Genomic DNA, 22,321 nt, shown 5'->3' with positions numbered 1-22,321 from the left:
CTATTTTGTATCATACAATTACAAATGCATATCATCCAATTCTATTTTCAATTATTTACCTTCAACAAATACTACTCCAACACCAAGTTAATTAAGGTTGCATTTGGGAAGGAAGATCGCAAAATACATTCTAGTGAGTAAGATCAAGCCTTAAAAAATGCTATGCTAGGGTTTTGTTTCTAACCACCTCTGATTCATCTGCCTCAATTTAAAAAAATTTAATCATATCATATCGAAAATTTAGAAGGAACTCCCCCATGAATAAAAGTACTTATAATTTTAAATTAAATGCTTTAATTTTAGAGGTTTTTCCTTATCCAATATAACTAAAACAAATAGATTTAATTTTATTATGAGATACAAAATTATCATAATAATACATTCTTTTTATTAATTACATCTTAAGAGAAACAATCTCTTAAACAAAATAAGACCTATATTCACTATGTGATATACCATAATTAATATTAATGCCAAGGCAAGCAATGCTTACCAAAAGAATGCCTTGCAAAGAAATTAAAAAGCTTAACATTTGAAATATTATTATATATCCAACCAGCTATTTATGTTTTTTTTTTTTTCATTAAATATTAATATTCAGACAAAATGGAGGCCAAGACTTTTGTCTCAAGATTGATAAAGTAAATGTGCCAAAAATAAATGCATACACCTGGTTGCATAAATAGATTTTCTTCTAACATGTATCAATTGAATTATGTTGAATTGATATGGACTTCATAATTAAAGATTGTATTTTGAACATGGAAGCAATAAATCAAAATTATAATAATTAGTCAAGGTGTAGGTGGGCATTAGTAATGTCCCCAAGATAATAAATTATTAATATTATTTATAAGATATTTATGGAAGTATTAAAAAAAATCTTCAAATCAACACAATAATATTGCATCTAGCAAATATTTGGTCTAAAATTGATTTTATTAGGATATCGAAAATAATTTTTTGTAGGGTGTCTGATAAAAGTGTTTTAAATTAGGAAGTCATAAACAATTTTTTCGGGCATAGTCATCTTAACATTTAGTCAACTTTTTAATGAAGATTATGAGAATACAATTTAAAATATTTTTTTTAGGGTACACTACAGGAAATTCAGCCATTACCGGCGGCTTCCACCGGCGGTTGTTTAGCCGCCGGTAATAACGGCCGGAAATTATTACTTAACCGTCAATTCAGGCCGTCGGTAATGGTTGAATTTTCTGTAGTGGTATCTGATAAAAGTGTTTTAAATTAGGAAGTCTCAAACAATTTTTTCGGGCATAGTCATCTTAACATTTAGTCAACTTTTTAATGAAGATATGAGAATATAATTGACTTTAGTATCCTTAGCATCCTAAATAAAAATAATTTTTTTTATCGGCGTATTAGTAAAATTGAAGTTAGAGGGCTTTGAAAAAAAATGAAGTGTGAAAAAGTTGTTGGACCTAATGATTTTCATCGATCAATAAGTCGATCTCAATTGCTCTTTGTTCTCTGTTTAAGCTAAATGAACATTTTATGATATTTTTTAAATAATTTAAAACCTTTTTAAAAAAAGAATAAATTGATTATTTCAAAAAAAAATATTGAAAAAAGCACAATTTTTTCTTTTTTTCTTTTAAATTATTTTTTAGGATTTTTAACATTTTGTTGGCTAAGCTCCTAATTTGTTTTTTTTTTAAATAATTTTAATATATTATACTAATAATTCTTGAGATGGTTTAATTACCTTTTCAAGTTTTGTCTTTTTTTGAAAAATTAATGGTCGCATGAATGATAAAATTTAGGAATTTAAAATGAGATAAGAACCTATATATGCTTGAGGGCTTCAAGTCGAAATCCTGAACTTAGGGGCTAAATCCTAATATGCTTCACTACATTGGATCTTAATCCTTTTTTGAAAAATATATAAAATTCACAGAGTGAGCTAAAATCTAAAGGTAATGATACCTGCAACATATTAAAAGTTATATAGTGGGAAATCACTAAAATAAGAGATATTACGTTTTAATCAATTTTAAGAGAGATAAAATATGAGAAAGCAAACTAATTGAAAAACAAAAAGTAGGATTCGAGTTACCTACGATAATCAAAACATTTATCTCAACTAGAGTGATAGATGAAATGACTCGAAAGTATTTTCTCTCACCTCTTCCTCTCTCTTCCTTTCTCTTCTTTCTCTCCTCTTTTCTCCTAGCTAGCCAAGCAAAGAATGAATGGGGAAAAAAATGGCTTGTGTGTTGGATTTAAATAAATTGTTTTAGATATTTTATTTTAAAAAATAACATTATAACTCACTGTCACTGCACCCAAAACCTTAGCATTTTTGTGTTCAGTTCTTTCCCAAAAACCTCAAGAGCTCAAAATTGGGGCACCACCCATCCTAACACCATAATGCTCCCACAGACCAATTTCTAAATTTTAGGAAAATGAAATTTGGGAACTATTACAATCTATCCACCATAGAAAAATATCGACATCAACATTTTTCACTATAGGCCCTTAACAAACAAAATAAAATCACTTATCACTGGTCATATCAATCATCAATCAAATCATGTATTCATTTAATTATATATGCATGCATGTCAATTAGTTAGTCAATCATGTAACATATTATGCAAGAAAATTTGAATCATAAGCAATAAGATTTTCACAAGAGTATTCGAGATAAAGAACTATACTAGAACGTTTACCAAATTATATACCGTTGCATCGATCCCTCACTTCTTGTTAACTCAAATTATATGCCCATAGTTATATCAGGGGTGCTATCATTATTGATGGTGTGGGCTGTCTTTAACTCCCACTAACATTCCAACTATCTGTCTCACTCATAGAACATTTACCAAACATTTGAGATCCTATAATCCTTTCTTCATATGCTTGTATAGACTAATTTGCACATATCTCTCTCCAAATCATCTCTTTAGGCAATCCATATCCTGTGTTCATATTGACCATATCTAAAATAATATTCTATAATCAGATAACATTGCCATGTCTGCCTCTTAACACGTCTCATACACTCCTACATATTCTAGTTGGTATTATAGGTCCTCTCCTGACATCAACAAATTGGCTCTTCTTCTCACTACTATCTCCTCTAGTTATTTCTTCACTTTTTATCTTTCTACTCATGCCCTATCTAAATTGGGGAGTGACTAAATTATTTTCCACCAATCTCGCTCTCTCTACTAGCTCTGAGAACTTATGATTTAATGGATTCTTAGTGATATAAGTGGATACCACTGTTCATCCTTTAATTCAATATCAAATAGTTTGTTTCAATGAGACACTTATTTTGACTATAAATTTGTTAAAATTAGAGTTTAGATTATCCTGAATATAATTTTTTAAAAAAATTCATTTAATAATATATCAAGATTAATACTAAATCAAGTGATTTTTCTAATGACTTATCATCTATTACCAATTAAGCGGCAATAATGCCCTCAAGAGAGACATGGTAAGCGCATTCATGAACTTTTGAAATAAGTAGCATGCACGTTTAGTTCAAATTGGCACATAACCATTTTTTTAACAAATAAAGTTACTCTTATTTTTTGGAAGTTTTGGATTAATCTATTCACCCTTTTCATGCTTTAATAACTTCAAAAATTTTAATCTAATAAATTGCATAAGATAAGTCTAGAATAATTTTTTTCTATTTCTTCATTGAAGAATTATTCTAGAAATTATACTTTGTTACAAAAGCTTAAGACAAAGTTATACACTGAATCAGTCATTCCCTCTAATATAAAAAACATCATTCCCACCAAAGTATCATTCTTCCAATAAATTTTCAATCAAAAGTGAACCCAAAAAAAAAAAAAAGATTAGAAGGATTGTAATAGAACTGACAAATTTAATAAAGCATGAAATTTTTTATGTAAAAGTATATCTTTGGAAGGAAAACATCTTGTAATAGCCATGAAGGTTTTCTCTATTGAAGTATTTATGCGAAATTGCGTATAAAGAGAAACAAAAGCATATTGCAATCTAAATGCAATTTAAGTAAGAGTTAATGTGACAATGTATAGTCATTTTTAAATGCACTGTAAATTTTTTATCACTTGCTGCTACAAGCATCCTTTGACTGGCACCTTCGCCTCCTGCTGCTCCAATGTAATTGTCGTCAGCTACCAACGTCGCCTAACATCCTGCTATCGCTAGAAGTCTATCTTTCACTTTTGACTACTATTACCACAACAACTGACAATCTCCCCGTCGTTGACTACTATCGACTGCTGCTCATTATCGCGTTGTTGGCATCACCATATTACACTAAATTCATTTTATTGCAAATCAAACAAAAAAATATAATCTCATATATTTATTTTATAACCAAATAAATAACTTTAAATAAATATATTAAATTATGATATGCTTTATTTCTTTTGCATATATTTTTTTGTATTACCTTTTCAACAAATCGAACCTTTATGTGATGAGAGAGAGAGAGAGGATTGAATACAATAAGATTTAATAGCCAGCCAGGTGGAGTTTAAATGGCCCACTACTATGAATATAAAACTGAGCCGTTAAGATTCAGCATTAGTTAAATGACAAAATCAGGAGAGAGAGAGAGAGAGAGAGAGAGAGAGAGAGATAATAAAAGCATTCAATTTCTCATTGACTCTTCAATTCATGCGACATTTGGCATATTTTAACAAACTACTTAGCTGGAAATTCATCTTCATACGCGCTTTTGGTTTGAAGAGATTGAAGGAATGTAAACAGAGTTTACTTAATTCATTAAGATATAATTAATAGTTAATTAGATTTATCTGCGAAGATATGAATAGATAGTTTTTCAATTTTTCTTATTAATAGCTTTGCTATTCAAATCTAATAAAAAACATAAATAAAATTTATCAAATTATTATTATGACAAATATTTCTCTTTATCATAAAAAATATTTTAATTTCTTCTTAAAAAATGTGAAGGAAAAATTTTTTAACTTAATTTATTATCAACCAAATAAGTGAATGCAAACAATTTCTAAATTAAAATTTCACCTTTTTTATTTTATTTTATTTTATTCATTTTCTCACTTGATTAATTAATTAATCTTTTTGTGTAATGATTTAAATATTTAAATCATTTAAAAATAAAGTTTAAGAGTTATCTTAAGTACCTTCTTAATCCAACAAGCATCTATATTAGAAAGATCAAACCAACCAAATATTTAGTGGGAATTATGAAAATTTTATTAGATAGAAATGTACTTATAGATATCATAGTTCTCCTCTTATTAGAAAAAAGTCATCCAGAACATTTCAAAATATGCACCCGTCAATAAAATAGATTCAGATAAAATTATCTTATCTCAAACTATTTATCCTAAGCGGCTTATCTATGTGATATATGTTTCCATAATATTTTCATCATGAGAATATGCTTATTTTCTCAACCACTCCACATTGTAAGCCAAAATATATTCAGAATTTTATCCATAAGTCAAATTATGTTGCACTTCTATTTCATCATGTCGGATCTTATTTACAATATCTATAAGCCATTTTTTCGATAAAGAAATATGAAATATATCATTAATATTTGACAACAACAGTTGATAACCAAACTTTCCAATTCTATCTATCACCATAAATGATCTAATATACATTGGAGTCAACTTTTTTCTCTATCAAATCTAGCCCTTGATGGTAACTTGAACATCCTTCTCATTCTACAACTAAAGTTGCTCCTAGTGTTGATTTGATTCCAAAAAATAGTGCCAACCTATACATGTTGAAATATTCATAATGGTAGAAGGAGAGTTTACCATCTTAGTTTTAAAGAGAATTTAAAAAATATATAGATGCCTTGAGAGTAGCTCTTAAGAGGCGAAATTTTTTACATTAAATGCCCAAAAATAAAAAAAAAATTAATGTCCAAGCTAGTGCAATTAAAATAATTTCACAAATGTCAATTATTTCAAAAGGCCATCTTTAATTAGAGATAATATTAATGTAATATAATAAATATAAATTATAAAATATGTCTCCTATGATTTGGAGTCTTGAGGGGTTTGAGTTTTCATCCTATAATAATGTGTAGTAAGCTTGTTCAAGGAAAAGCAACTTCAAAAATGGACATTAGACATTGAACATCAATTGATTGTTGGCATTAGACAATAATATATAAGGAGTTTTTAATAACAAGACAAGATCAATATGTCGCTTGATCATTTTATTGATAGAAGAGAGAATTGGATGATTGGGAAAACATGCAATAAACATCAATGGTTAATTTATGTCAACATTATTTGTTAATTGGTGTTAGATAAACCCAATCATCCTCTAAATGAGATTGGTAACCAAGAGATTAAAATGATGGGCATCAAAATTTGACAGCTTAAATGCTTTAAACATTGGTCACTGGTAGGCTTTGAGTGAAAATTGGCAAGAAAAGTCAAAGATCGAGTAATGTAAGCTAATCAACTTGGTTTTGCTCTCCTTATAATATGTGAGACAAAATGAATTGTAAAATGGGGTTGAATGTTAGCGACTAACAAATGCCTAGTGTTGATTGTTAATAGATGTCAACCTAAAGGGAGGTCATCTTATTTGTTCTTCTAAAGGCAGAAGTTCAATGATATTGAGGGTCAGACAAAAGACCAATGTCGTTCAGTAGTTCGGAAGAAGTCCGACGACAATCGGTGGCCGGGTAGAAGTCCAACGATGGCTGGTGACCAGGCAGAAGTCCAACAATGGTCGATGCCTCGAAAAAAGTCCAGCAATGACTAGTGGTCAAGCAAAATTCCAACGATGGCTAATGGCCTGACAGTTGTCGAGAAGGAGCTTGGTGGCAAAAGAGATCTCAAATTTCTCTTCCTTTCCTCTTCTTTTTTCCTCCCCTTTGTGAAAAATGGGGGATCTATTTATAATTTTTTGAGAGTGGCATGGCTGGTAAATAGGGAGTAGACCAGACGTAGGTAAGGAGTGTTTCAGATGGACGGAATATCGATTCCCTTGATACTGAAATATTTATTAAGCATTTGAGTGCCTTCATAATGTTAGAATTTAGTGATGTTGGGCCTGTTAGATTCAACTTGTTGAGCAGCTCAATTCAACTATAAGCATGTTACATTTGAAAATCATTTTGTCATCTAATTTATGCTTTGAATTTCTAAATATGCTTTGGGCCCTCAATTTGGATCCATTTGTGTTCAGATTGAATTGAATTTGGTGTCGCTTTGTTTGCCTTTTCAAGATATTTAGTTTGTTAAAATCAGAGCTCGGATAGTCCCATAATTAATTTTGAAAGTTTTAAATTCAACTTTGCCTCGATTTTTGCCTAATTAAGATAATTTTTTTGATGATATATCAGTTGACCCCATATTTTGGACGTTGAAGCTTGCAAAGTTTGAAAATACCTGTTGGAGTATTTCAAATTGTTCAAATGTAAAATTATAATTTTCAGGCAACTATGATGTGCGACCACATCCTAGACGTTAACATAGACCTACCCTCGAGAACATTATTTAAGTAAAATACTCTTAATAATAAATTTAGCAAGTCCAAAAGTTAGTGTATCAATTGGAGCAAAAAATATTAAAAAATATGCTCTAAAATCTTAAAATTTGCTAAAAATTAATTGTAGAGGCTCCAATGGCTTCTGAAAGTACCAAATTTGAGTCTGAAACATCAAAAAAAATAGTTCTACTGACACCAAAAACATCCATATCGAACTGTCCGTGCCAAAATCAAGCCCAGACCTGATGTAACGATAGAACCAACCTGCCGCCCATAATCGCCACCGCCTGTGACACTATGGCCTGCCAACCCATGTTGTCAGCCTACCAGCGCTCTTGTGTACATGGGCAGTTTTGCACTGATATGGCCCACGTGCGATCGTGCATTCTTTTGTGGAAGAAGCATACTCTTCCTTCAACCTCCTTCCCCCTCATGCCTCTTCCTATATAAGAGGCTTCCCTTGATTTACAAAAGTGGCATCCCCTACCTAATTGTAGGGTCCCTCTCTATACAAAAGTCCTGATGGGTGATCACCTCTCACTAAGAGATCCAATGACCAAAGGAGATATGTGGCCTGCTACGCAGAATGACAATCATAAGAGATCCTGTAATGTGTTCAAAGATGGCGATGTGGTGTCCACCATTATTGGTGATTCTCTAATAATTTTTCAAAAGAAGTTCCATTTTTTCAATGATCATCTGGTTATGGATCCTGAATTATTAGATCGGGCATGCTCTCCTCCTCCAGGATACCTAACTATTTATGAGATCAATTTACAAGCGGGGTTATAAATTTTACCTCCTTCAGAGTTGATTAATGTCTCAGTAACATGTGGGTGTGTTTATCCCAATTGTATATAAAGCCATGTCAGTCATGGTGTGATTGATCACTTTCTTTAGAGATCGTGGGGTAGTTCTGATGATAGTGTCTTTCTAGGATATGCCGATTCACTTGTGATATGCAAGAACACTTAACATTTAGATCCAAATGGTTGGATATTTACTCCCAAGATTCATCAAAGAGCTGGGCTAATGCATCTAAGATTCTCTTCCTTCTTCCACTTATTTTATTCTTCGCCTTTTTGAAGAATAGGATGTCTATTTATAATTTATTTGGAGTAGCATTGCTAGTAAATATGGAGAAGATCGAGAGTATGTTAGAAGTGTTTCTACGACTGATATCGATTTCGTTGATCATAGATTGTTTATTGGGCATTGAGTGCCTTAATAATGATAGAATTTGGCAATTTTGGGCTCGTTGGATTTGTCTAGTCAAGCCACTCAATTCGACTATAATCATGTGACATTTAGAAATCATCTGGTCATTCAATTAATGTCTTGAAACTTTCAAATGTGTTTTGGGCCCTCGATTTAAACCCGTATTGGGTTCAGATTAGATCAAATTTGGTGTCGCTGGGTTTACATTTTTGAGATATTTGGTTCGACTATAAGTTTATTAAAATTTGAGTTCGGATAGTCCCAAAAATAATTTTTGAAGTTTCTAATTCAACTGTCTTGATATTCGTGCAGCTTTGTCTTGATGTTCGTGCTCGATGAAATTTTTTTATAATATATCTGTATTTTTTGATATTTTTTCTACTATTTTTTAAAATAGTTTTTCCAAGTAAATTTTTTTTAAAAGATTATTTTAATGAAACTTAAGTGTGTAAACTAATTTTATATGAATTGAGTGTGCTAATTCTCAAACTTAAGTCACCATTTATTATCGTGTTCCCCACTACGCATCTAGCCAATCTTATCCTCCCACACAATTTTGTTTTTTCTCTTTCCATTTTAAGCTAATTTTGTTGGTTATAAGTGCTCTCCCACTCGAAATCGATCGTCAAAGGAAGAAATTGCACGATTCGTGAAGCATCTTTCAAGAATCTGACGGTTCACCATCGCTAATAGCTTGCTGTTTCCAATAGTTTGTTTCACAAGGATTCCGCGTCAGGGAATATTTTTTTTAAATTATAATTTATTTTTTATTCTTGATCTTGACTAGTCATAAGCTTCTTTCAGCCAGCTGTTCCATGCCCCAGCATTTACCTCACGTGGTTTGGGTATGGCGGCTGTCGTGGGATGTGTATTGCGAGGACAGCACGTAATTTGGCGAATTATTACGTCAGGTCACCGGACGTCCGGGCATTCAATCCAAATGTGCCACATCACTCAAATACATCGGATTTGGTGTATTTTGATAACGTGGCTCGTCTATATTGGATGTCTGAACGAATCTGGACACCGGACGTAATAATTTGCCACGTAATTTTGAACGAAACTCATCCTAATTTGTTGATTGGGTGCTTTAATTATCCATTAAAAATTTTGAATTGTGTCTGAAGAAAATTGTGTTGTGCGGAGTTTATATGCAGAGTTATATTCTAATTGTGAGTGAATATATATAGTGTACTTTTAATTTAGTACATAATATGTACATAACGAATACAAATTATATGCACTCATAAGTTCGGATGAAATTTTGCATCCGGACTTCACACATAATAATTTCTCTCTAGTCTGGCATATACAATATATGTATGAGGCAATTAAGGTAAATGTCCAAAAAATGATTCTGGGCCGTTGTGTCCAAAAAAATATTTATGGACAATAATGAGACTATTTTTTGAACTTTTGAGTCAATCAAATCAAATCCAAATACACATCGCATATATAAGTTTTAAAATCAAGATATCTTAATTGATAGTCAAAGCTTTCAATCAATAGATTAATATGAGTTGAATGATTGCGACGGTTTGGGTATTAGGAAAAGTTTAAGTTTATGAATAATTTATGATTAAATAAAAGAAAAGTTGTAATGTTATCAAAATTGGATGATATGTGATGGGCTGTCAAAATCTGGTCACATGTCGGGTTCAGATCCAACTCTAAATTGACTCGATGCTAATTGACCTAACCCGAATCAGACCCATTTTTTTAAAAATATGTCACTTTCTTAGAACCGAACTCAACCCGCTTTAGATCCGAGGAGAAATTAAACTCATATTGATTAGGGCTCATGAGATCAGTAGTCTTCATATGTTAGAATACTTGAATATTTGATCCACCAAAGAAATATTACATAGCAATGGTATAATGTAGAAATTCCTAGCCGATAATAAATTCAAGATTTTCTTAGAAAAGAACTAATTGGTGCAAAATAAATATTTTTTTACTAAATCTCTACACATATCTATAAACATTTTGGTTAAATTAAAAAAATTTTAATGAGTGAAAATGTCATAGTGATATTTATAATTTTGAAAAAGTTTTCATTCTAACCAAATTATATGATCTCACGAGGAAGACATTTTTTTAAAATAACCCTAGATGTTCCCAATAATCACAAAATCTTTTGATTTTCCTTAAATCTAATCATGAAAAAATCCCCAAAAATAGGAATACTATAATTCTAGACATAGAAATTCATGGATAAAATATTTCTAAATATTAGAGTAATAGAGTTTTTGAATAAAGGGATAAATATTTGATAAGAATTGAAAGAAAAATCACTAAAGTTTTATTATGCATCATGTTGATCGTACTCTTAACCAATCCTCCTCACTTTTTTATCTTGACATCCCTGCTTTATTGTTATGTTATGATCTTGGTCTTTATTTCTTTCCCTTTGAGCAATATATTTGGGACAACCAACTCTTTTTTTTTTTTTTTTACTAGCTAAGCTTCATCTAGCGTATTGGATAACCCGAAACTCTATTTTGAAAGAAAGTTATAGTAGCGTAATCAGGCTTTAAAATGGGACCATAAGCCAATTGCCTAATCCAAACACATGCCAACTAGGAAAGTTGGCCTCTTTTTGGTGATTAAGTGATAGTAGCTTCAAAGCATGAATGGTGAATCTCAACATTTTCTTTTAAGTATACCTTTTGCACTTTATTTTTCAGTATTTTTTAGGATATTCAGAACCTAAAAAGTAAAACTATGATATTCACCAAATCTTTAAGGGGGTTTCATTAAATTGTTAGGTTTTTTTATATTACTTGTGTATATTTCAAATTTTCAAAAATCCCAAAAAAGAATTTTTTTATTAAACTTAATTTTAATGTTTTAAGTCATAACTGAGATTCTAGAGACGAATTTAAGCAAAATTCAGACATTTTAAGAAATTTTGATCAAAATAAAAGTCGTATGTGCACATGAGAAAGTTTAAAGAAAATCTTTACTCATGATCCTGATAATTAGTCCACATCAACACCTACATAGTGATCATACATTGAAATTTTCATTAAGCTATTATTTTCTGTCCCAAACGAAGCCTAATTTTGAGATTTGAGCTATTTGTAGTGTTGGATTACTGGATTTACTGACATAAAAGCGAACACTTGATAAAAAAAGTATATATTTTCTTATTCAATTTCTTTACTTGGTTTGTAATCTTCTCAAATTATTTTTACTTCTTTAAGCCTTTGCCTTGTAACATGTTAGTGGTGTTGTTTTGTTTTTATCAAGATGAATAAATAAGTTTTAAAATTATTGACCTTCATCTACTGAATCGAACCTTTCTAACATATTGTGTCTAATTTAGTCTTCTCTATTTTGTTGGTCGCCCAAATTTTCTCTCATAGCAAGAAAGCAATCACATTGATTGAAAACCCAAGCTTGACATTTGACAAAAGCTATCACTTGTTGTTCGATGCTTGCGGCCAATTAAAATTGACACCTAATATCAACCATCGTTGGTTACTCGATACCCACATCGGCTGACATCAATGTCCATCACCTTCCAAGATCCAACCATTAACATATGTGCCAATCAGCTAACCTCGTACAATCATTACTAATATACACTTGACTTTAAAAATCTAATTAACAAACAAAAGTGATAGTTAGTGGTGCCATTTCAAGCACCAACTACATCTAACTCTAGTTAGTCACCAACATTATCATTCTCAACACTATCAATGACCATCATAAGAGAAATTTTCTATTATCCAAGTTCTTACATTATAGTCTCATCTTCTATAATCACAAAAATGGTGGGCCATTATAATAATCAACTAATACAAGTGGTAATATTTCAATTGATTTAGGCCCTATGATTTTTTTTTATTTACACATTTAAAATTATTTTCTATGTATGTTGCACTCCACTTATTGTTGTGTATTAGAATAGATACATTTACATCTTATATATGTTTTGGTATATCTGTAATATGCCGTGGTCTTAGGTATCCAGTAGGTTCCAGTGTATTAGCATACTCTATATATATGAATATGTATTAGTGCTGTATGAAAAACATTGATAATAAAAGTTTTCTCTTTACTCTCTCCGTCTCTCTGCTCTTGCACTCGGTTTCTACATGGTATCAGAAGAAGGTTCGTGATCCTCACCATGGCCGCTTCTGCTATCTCCTCGCAGTCGCAAGATCACAATGCCGGATCAGGCAGTGACGACCCAGAGATCTCGACGAAACTCAAGTTCGTCGTCTCGAATCTTCGTAATCTCGTACCCACGCAGCTTGCGCTTGACAACTTTCCAATCTGGAAATCTCAGATCCTGAAAACTCTCAGGGCAAATGGCTTTGCTGCGTTTCTTGATTCCAACATCCCTCCGCCGGAACAGTTCTTGAAGAATCTTGATGGCTCGTCTTCTCCAAATCCAGCATTCTTGCAGTGGACGCTTACCGATCAAAATCTATCGGCATCCATTTGCTCAACAATATCATCTTCAATTCTTCCCTACGTCATTTCGCTAGACTCGACGGCGAAGCTATGGACGGCGCTTGAAACGCGATTTCAAGCCACGAACAGGTCAAAAGCAATGCAACTCAAGAACGCTTTACACAACGTATCGCTCAAGACGCAGTCCATGACCGAGTATCTGTCGGAGATCAAAGCGTTGGTAGATCAGATGGCATCGGCGGGTACCAATCTTGATACTGAAGACGTTATACATTACATTTTAAACGGTCTTCCTCCGCCTTACCAGTCGTTCAAATCCGCCATTCGCACGTCTCCTCTCCCTCTTACGCTGGATCAGATTTATCCGCTTCTTCTAAGCGAGGAGATCAACCTGGCTTCCGACGCTGTAAAGTTCTCTGCCCCAGCCGATCCTAGTGTGGCTCTGTTTACAAATCGGGGTCGCGGTCGACGAATGAGAGGCAAGAACAATGTCGGAGCTCATACTGAAAACAAGAACAATCCCACTGCTGCAATCTCTTGTCAAATTTGCTCAAAGCGTGGTCACACGGCTCAAACATGTTGGCATCGACTTAACTTGAACTATCAACCTTCAGTCAAGAATCCAGCAACGGCTCTTCTAGCGTCATCAGATCCGACCGAAGCTGCTTGGTTCCTGGACTCCGGTGCTTCCACACACCTCACAAACTCGCTCGACAATCTCTCTTTGTCAAAGCCTTACAATGGTTCAGATAACGTCACCATAGGCGACGGAACTACGGTCGGCATCACTCACGCTGGGGCGGGAATTCTCCCGACCCCTTCTCGTAAGCTAAAATTATCCCAAATTCTTCACACTCCTAATCTCAAATACAATCTTATTTCCATTTCCCAACTTACCAAAGACAATTTCATTTCTATTACGTTTGATCCGTTTGGTTTTACATTGAAGGACTTAGCAACACAGGAAACAATACTTCAAGGACCAGCTAAAGACGGTCTTTACCAGGTTCCGATGGCCTCGTCTACCCAGCTGCATACTGCTCTTACAACGCAACGAGACACGACTGAAGTTTGGCATCGACGTTTGGGACATCCTCATAACCGTGTTTTCAATTTTATTTCCAATTGTAACTCACTGCTAAACATAAATAAAAATCACAATTCTTGTGAATTTTGCACTGCGGCTAAATGTCATAAACTAGTTTTTCCGCATTCTAATCACAGACAGTCTCACCCGCTCGACCTGATTCATAGCGACGTATGGGGTCCGGCTCCCACCGTGACTAACCAAGGATTTCGTTTTTATGTTATTTTTATTGACGACTGCACTCGTTACACATGGATTTACCCGCTCCAATTTAAATCTGATGTATTTTCTGTATTTGTCACATTTAAAACTCAGATTGAAAACTTTGCTGGACGTCGTATTAAAACAATTCGGACTGACGGAGGAACCGAATTCGTAAATTCATCGTTCCACAATTTTCTTCGCAGTAACGGCATTTCCCACCAAATTTCTTGCCCCTATACTCCGGAGCAAAATGGATTAGCGGAAAGAAAGCATAGGCACATTATAGAAACCACTCGTGCGCTTCTTCTCACAGCCTCCTTGCCTCACAGTTACTGGGCTGAGGCGGTCACCACAGCTGTCTATCTCATTAACAGGTTACCTTCCCTCACGATTCATAATCAAACTCCTCTTGAACTGATGTATAACAGGAAACCCGAGTACAAGGAGCTAAGGATTTTTGGATGCAAGTGCTACCCACTTAGTCCCTCTCAGCATCGCAGCAAACTCGCACCAACTGCTTCTCCGTGCGTTTTCCTGGGGTACTCTGATATATATAAAGGTTACAGGTGTCTAAACCTTCAAACAAACAAAATTGTTGTTTCTCGTCATGTAATTTTTCACGAACGAATATTTCCGTTTGCTATTCCTTCGGCTAACAACTCTTCTCAGCAGCCGGACACTTGTCCGAGACTTTTAATACCACATTCCACTAGCATCCTTCATTCAGGTGCACAGGGCATCACCTCGAGTATCACTAGGGAGAACGTCTCTCATCAACCTCAGACGGATCCGCTATCCATCAGCATCTCTCCGCAATATGTCCCATCCCCGAGAGCCAACAGCGCTGCTCCGCATTCGATCCTTCAACATCCTATGGTCACTAGGAGCCAAACTGGGTCTTTAAGACCGACCAAGAGGATGAACCTGTTGCACATTTCACCCTCTCTCTTGGAACAACAAGATCCTACTACTTATCTTGAAGCGTCCAAAAATCCTCATTGGCGCCAGGCAATGGCTGAGGAGATCTTGGCCCTTCAAAAACAAGGCACATGGACACTAGTCGTCCCGCCGACGAATGCCTCTATTCTCGGTTCGAAATGGACGTACAAAACCAAATATCACACGGATGGCTCGGTAGCAAAGTACAAAGCACGCTTGGTTGCTCAAGGCAACCATCAGGAATTTGGCATTGATTACGTGGAGACCTTCAGTCCGGTTGTCAAGTTACCAACCATCAGAATCTTGCTCACGATCGCTCTGTACAAAAATTGGTCGGTCCAACAGCTTGATGTTGCCAATGCTTTCCTACATGGCAATCTCACAGAAACCATCTACATGATTCAACCAAAAGGGTTTGAGGATCAGTCTCGGCTACATCATGTTTGCAAACTGAACAAAGCGATCTACGGTCTCAAACAGGCACCACGTCAGTGGTATAACACACTCACGTCGTTTCTCATTAGCCTTGGGTTTGCTCATAGTACAGCTGATCCTTCTCTTCTTCTCTACCGGAAAGATCATATTCAGATATTTTTGTTAATTTACGTGGACGACATCTTAATTACGGGAAACGATCCCAGCACGATCAAATTTGTTCTCGACAAACTAAGCTCGAAATTTTCCATGAAACATCTTGGAGATGTACATGATTTCTTAGGCATAAAAATTCAAAAAGCTAATGACTCTTATTTCTTGTCACAGGAAAAATATGCATACGGTATACTCATGCAGTCAGCGATGCAAAATTTCAACCCCCTTGCGAACCCGACGTGTACCAAAGTGCCCACGGACGTCTCCCCAGATCCTACTCTAAACGATTCCGCTCGGTACAGGAGCATCACCGGCTCACTTCAATATCTGACACTTACACGACCGGACATCTCGTACAGTGTTAATCTACTCTCGCAACACATGCATGAGCCGCTTCCTGTGCATTTCTATCTTCTCAAACGCTTGCTGCGATACATTCGAGGTACGTTACATTATGGTCTACCTATTACGAAATCTAACTTAATTCTCAAATCCTTTTCAGATGCCGACTGGGCTGGCGATCCGCTAACAAGGAAGTCCACATCCGGCTATTGTTCGTACTTAGGAGATTCTCTTATTTCCTGGACGGTCAAGAAGCAAAGAACGGTCTCGCGTTCTTCCACCGAGTCCGAGTACAGAGCTCTGGCCGAGCTCACCACAGACATTGCCTGGCTTCGCCGCTTGCTGACTGAGTTTGGAATCTCCCAGAACTACCCAACGGATCTGTATTGTGACAATATGTCGGCCATCGCTCTTGCCAACAATCCCGTGTTTCACTCTCGCACGAAACACATCGAAATCGATCAAAAGTTTGTACGAGATCATATTCAGCTCAATAACATCAGACTTCATCCTATTAGCACGATCGATCAGGTCGCCGACATATTTACCAAATCTCTATCTACACAAAGATTCATCACTCTCAGAGACAAATTGACGGTCAAGATAGACCCATCAATTTGAAGGGGGGTATTAGAATAGATACATTTACATCTTATATATGTTTTGGTATATCTGTAATATGCCGTGGTCTTAGGTATCCAGTAGGTTCCAGTGTATTAGCATACTCTATATATATGAATATGTATTAGTGCTGTATGAAAAACATTGATAATAAAAGTTTTCTCTTTACTCTCTCCGTCTCTCTGCTCTTGCACTCGGTTTCTACATTGTGCTTATGTGATCTCATACAATTCTATTATATCAAATCCCACTCCACCATCACAAACATTCTATTACACAATTAGGTTAGATTGGTTATAATCTAATTGAGCATAAATTGGCAACTTCATTAAAGGCTTGTTTGGGACGGTTTTCTTATTGTTTCTTAAAGCAGCTTTTTAGCTAATATTTTTTTACTAAAAAGCTGCTTTATGAAGCAGTAAGAAAGCCATCTCAAATGAAGCTTAAGTTTTCATTTTGGATAACTTTTTTACTGCTTTCTAAAATAGTTTTTAGTACAATTTTTTAAAAAAATGTAATAAAAAGTTACTTTAAAAAACAATAAGAAAGCTGTCTCAAAAGAAACCTTAGTGAATTTTTTTTTTCCTCTTAAAACTTAAAAGGTTGATTGTTGAACACTAAAGGTTTCATTTGGATGCAAAAAAAAAAGAAGAATGAATGAAATGAAGTAAATCTCTGTAATTTTTTTAATTAAATTCCTTGGTTTGTTTTTTAGTTGATGAGTTAAATTATTGCTATGTATTAATTGTTTGATTTCCAAACGTGTCAACATGTCAAACTAATTAACCTGCTAATAGTAGTTGCCTTCCATGTCTATGCCACTATGGACTTGCATAAGTTGAAAGTGAACTAAAATATTGGGAGTTGCTAATTGATATATAATTAAGGTATAGAAAAGAGAAGATTTTCTCATTGTTTTATATAACCTGAAAGGTACAAAAGAAGGAAGCCATGGCTTGCAACAAATATAGCAGATGTAGTTATTTGATAATTTTGCAGGTTTTAGTAGCTTCTTGGTCTTCTTGTTGCAAAGAGAAAGAGAAAATGAATTTTTATATGCTTTTTTATCTATAGCTACAGCCTTAAGGCTTCATTTGAGACGTCTTTCTTATTATTTTTTACGATAACTTTTTAGTAAAAAAAAAAAATTATATTTTAGGAAGGAGTAATAAAGCTATTCAAAATGAAGTCTAATTAAGATTATATTTGGAATAGTTTTCTTACTATTTTTTAAACCAACTTTTTAGTAAAAAAATCCAAGTTCAAAAAATTTTTGTTCTAAAAAACTGCTTTATAAAACAATAAGAAAGTTAAGTTTCGTTTGGAATGACTTTCTTACCACTTCTTAAAGTAGCTTTCTAATACAAAAATTAAAATCTTTGCACTAAAAAATTGATTTAAGAAGCAGTAAGAAAGCTGTCTCAAACGAAACCTAGTCGCTTGTTTATGTAAGCATCTTAATTTCTTTATTAGTAGTTTTAAGGTTTAGGTGGAGTTTAACAGTCATATGTCCCAACTTATTTAATGAAACTCCATGCATGATGTCCATTGCTATTCTTCTACCTCATATCTCCATATGTCCGCAGGACTGACGCATGTTAAGGCAAAAGAGAGCATGGAAGGAGCAAGCCCATGCATGCTTTCGCTATCTATTAAGTGAGAGTCATCAAATAGAAGAGTTAATGGATTGTACTTTATGAGTCATTCGAAGGTATTAATAATATTAATTATCAGCCATCATGGAGATGATGATGATGATGATGATGATGATGATGATGTCTATTAAATTTATTAGAGGCTTTGTTCATCTGAAGATGAACTCAGGTTGATAATTTATGAGGACAAGGGGAGGGTTTATAATTCAAAGTTGTATATTCTATTGTGTGTGATTAGGATACTTTTTAATAAGACTTAGCAAAACTTTCGAATATGATGGCACAAATGACATTAATTTATATTGGAGTAAATTTATTATAAATTTTATATTGAAAATGACATAAATTATGCAAAATATTTTAATATATTTTGGCTTAATTTTTTAATTTTTTAATATATTATCTATTTATTAAATATGAGAAATCACTTTATTATTTAAGAAATTTGTTAAATTCGCCTATATATAATTATTACAATAATTAAATTATTGTTTACTTAAGTAAGAAATTTAGTTTAATGATAATTTGGTTAACATTATTGAATAAATATTTAATTTAACTTAGCAAGTTTATTGATTCCAATTATTTTTCAAATTCCTCTTTAGCTTTGTAGTTGTGGGGTGTCAATATTTGACACAACCCGAAAATTCTAGGTTTGGTTTAACCTGTTTGTGAAACAGGTCAGGTTTGGGTTCAACAAACCAGCTTATTTTAAAAATCGGGTCAGGTTCGATTTGACCCGAAAACCCAACAATGATTCGTTCCAATAAACTTGCTAAGTTAAATTAAGAAACCATACAACATAAGCTAAACAACCAAACATGTTCTCCCCCTTTTGAAATCACCAAAAAGAGGATGTGCACAAAAAAAAAAAGTATAAGAAAAGAAACACATACCAGACACAGACTACTAGAAAGGTGGATCCTGATCTCGTGGTAGTGGTGGTGGATAAAAGAATTTGTGGATGGATGGAAATTTATTATCTACCAAGGCAAATCTTTCTCCAAACCATCGCATGTCGTCCTCGTGATGTTGGTATTGTTGTTGGATATGATAGTCTAGTCAAGTTTCCAGTCACTCGAGCCGCTGAGTGATATCATCCTTAGGGTAGGCATGCAAGGTAGGCAGGTGCGGGTGGTGGTATTGATGGCGGTGGATGTCCTCCTATAGGAGTAGCTTTCGCTTCTTCATCAAAATTCGGCTCAGCGTGCTCTGGCCCCCGATGAAAAATGATAAGAAAATAGGCATCTGTATAAAAAATAGGGATATTATCGGGTGGAGCAGGAAAGGTGAGTTAGTATTTATGATTAAGGATATAGCTTACTATGTGTCCTAAGGCTATTTTTTTTTTCTACAAGTGTTTGGATGTCAAATATGAGTCTTATGTTATGGAAATAATCAAGAATCAATTGGGCTTCATCAAATTGAGTATTCAAAATTATAAGGTAAGTGACAAAGGAGAGAAGTGGGGTTATGTTAACACGATCTCCAACTTTGGGTATAATAAACACTACAGGAAAACCAATGATTTTCGGCGAAATTTTCCGGCGGCTTTCCGGCGGCCAAATTTCCGGCGGCTTTTTTCCAGAGAAACGGAAATGAGTATTTTCCTGTAGTGAGAAGTGTGAAGTACATGTTGGATTATACGAGCATTTTGATTTTAAAATTTATACAAGGGGTTGGTGTAGATTTGAAGGCACATTCCTAATAGTTAAGTTAATATTAATCCAATCAAACTCATGGGAAATTAGGGATTTAGAGCGAGGTCCTTCAGAAGAGATACCTATTTATTCTGCTAAATCAGCTTTAGTAATCTTTATATTTGACTGCAAACAAAGGAGGTCATGGTGGAGACTTCTATGTTCATCCTAAGATTTGCTAAGAATTCGTACAGGACTTCAGAATTGAAAGAAAAAGCCAGGGTAAGTTAAGACCCAAAAACCTAACAATGTCCCGTTCTAATAAACTTGCTAAGTTAAGAGAGAGAGAGAGAGAGAGAGAGAGAGAGAGTATTTAGCCCTTACTTACTAGCATGAAAGACATTCTATATTCAAATTATGCAACCATTTGAAAGAACTTGAATTTTTTTCATTGCTAATTAACTATTGAACCTTTATCCCTTGTACATTTACTCATGCTTAATTGTTGTACTCACATATGCCTTATATGTATATTAGCAAGTAGTTGGCGAGTCACAAGAAGAGAACCAATATTTGATGGGCCCCACACAAGATCTCCCCTAAGAAGCATCAGACCCCACTCACCTGGCCATACGAAGGAATGTCATCACTATCGGGGGAAATATATGTCTTTTTTAACCTTGCAACACTCTGCTTACCTCACGGAAGGAAAGCAGCCATCACAGTGACTCGCCCTCGCCCGAGGAAACTACTTTGATCCTCAAACATCCAATTCTATCTATAGGAAAGTGCTTACCCTGAGGGCCTCAGCTTGCCCTATTGTAACCAGCCGACTACTGAGTTCACCTTCTCTGAATCATCAGTTGACTTGCATTTTCCTTTAGGCAATCTGAGACTGAACACAAGTCACTAGCGACCTCCAAACACCATTCAATCATCGAGCAGCCCTCATTTGAAACTCACTCACATACCTACCCACTCTTACTCAGCATTCTTGAGCTTGCCAAGAGAGATAGATCATCAGAGTTATGCAACCTTTGCTCTCTATCTTCTAATTGGGAAATAACATGTGTCTTTGATAGTATGTGTAGTGTTACACTTTTTTCATGTAGCTATCAAAATTCTATAAATAAGAGATGATGAGAAGCATTTTGCATCTTTTGATCTTATGATACTTAGACCTTTTTTGGCTGATCAAGCTTTTAAGTACTTTCATTACATCTTTTATCTAACATTTACCTTTTTCTCCTTTCACTTCATTCTCTCATGAGTTCCATGTGACACGCTCACAAGTCAGCCTATCAATAAGATCGGGTGTCATCCAAGAGCAAATTTGAATTCAATAATTACAATATACACTATATATTTCTAATTAACTTCCAACCAATAACATGTTATTTATTATATTAATGTATCATAATGTCAAATGAGTTGTGATTGAATTATTATGCTAGATGATATATATATCCTAGTAGCCGATAGTTTTGAAACCAATTTTGTAAGGGAATTCAAACTGCTATAAGAAATTTATCAGTGACCTCTATATTTATTATAGCGGTTTGGAACTACTATAAAAATTTTTATAATGTTGAGCCCTACTCATCCACTGTAGAACAAGCAAAGGTAGCTTGTAAAAAATGAGTGAAGCTTTATACTTCGTGTGATGAGCATCACTCCTGTAATGTACATACAGTTCATATATTCAGCTCTTCTCTTCTCTTCAGCTTATACCACCCATTTCTCTCTTTTGAAGTAACTAAATACATATTTTGTTAACTACCCAACTTTCTACTTATATTCATAATTAGACATGTTATTTATCTCTTATATGATTCATGATTTTATAATTCGTTAAACAAGAAATTAGTTAAAAGAAAATGATTGAAATTTGGCAAGTTCATGAGTAAAATTATTGCGTCCTCCTACCTGACGTAGAGATACGTCCTCCCAGAGCTAAAATCGCGCTAAAAAACGAGAAATATCGAGCAAATACCGAGCAATACCAAACAATAACAAAGAATATCATCATGTGAAGACCAATACCGAGTTATACCGAGCAATACAAAGCAATACCGAGCAATACAAAAAAATACCGAGTTTTTTCTAGGAAAAACTAGGTA

The sequence above is a fragment of the Dendrobium catenatum genome, unplaced genomic scaffold (genome assembly GCF_001605985.2).
Source record: "Dendrobium catenatum unplaced genomic scaffold, ASM160598v2 fragScaff_scaffold_536, whole genome shotgun sequence".
In the NCBI taxonomy this organism is placed as follows: Eukaryota; Viridiplantae; Streptophyta; class Magnoliopsida; order Asparagales; family Orchidaceae; genus Dendrobium; species Dendrobium catenatum.
This window is presented reverse-complemented; position numbering follows the sequence as displayed.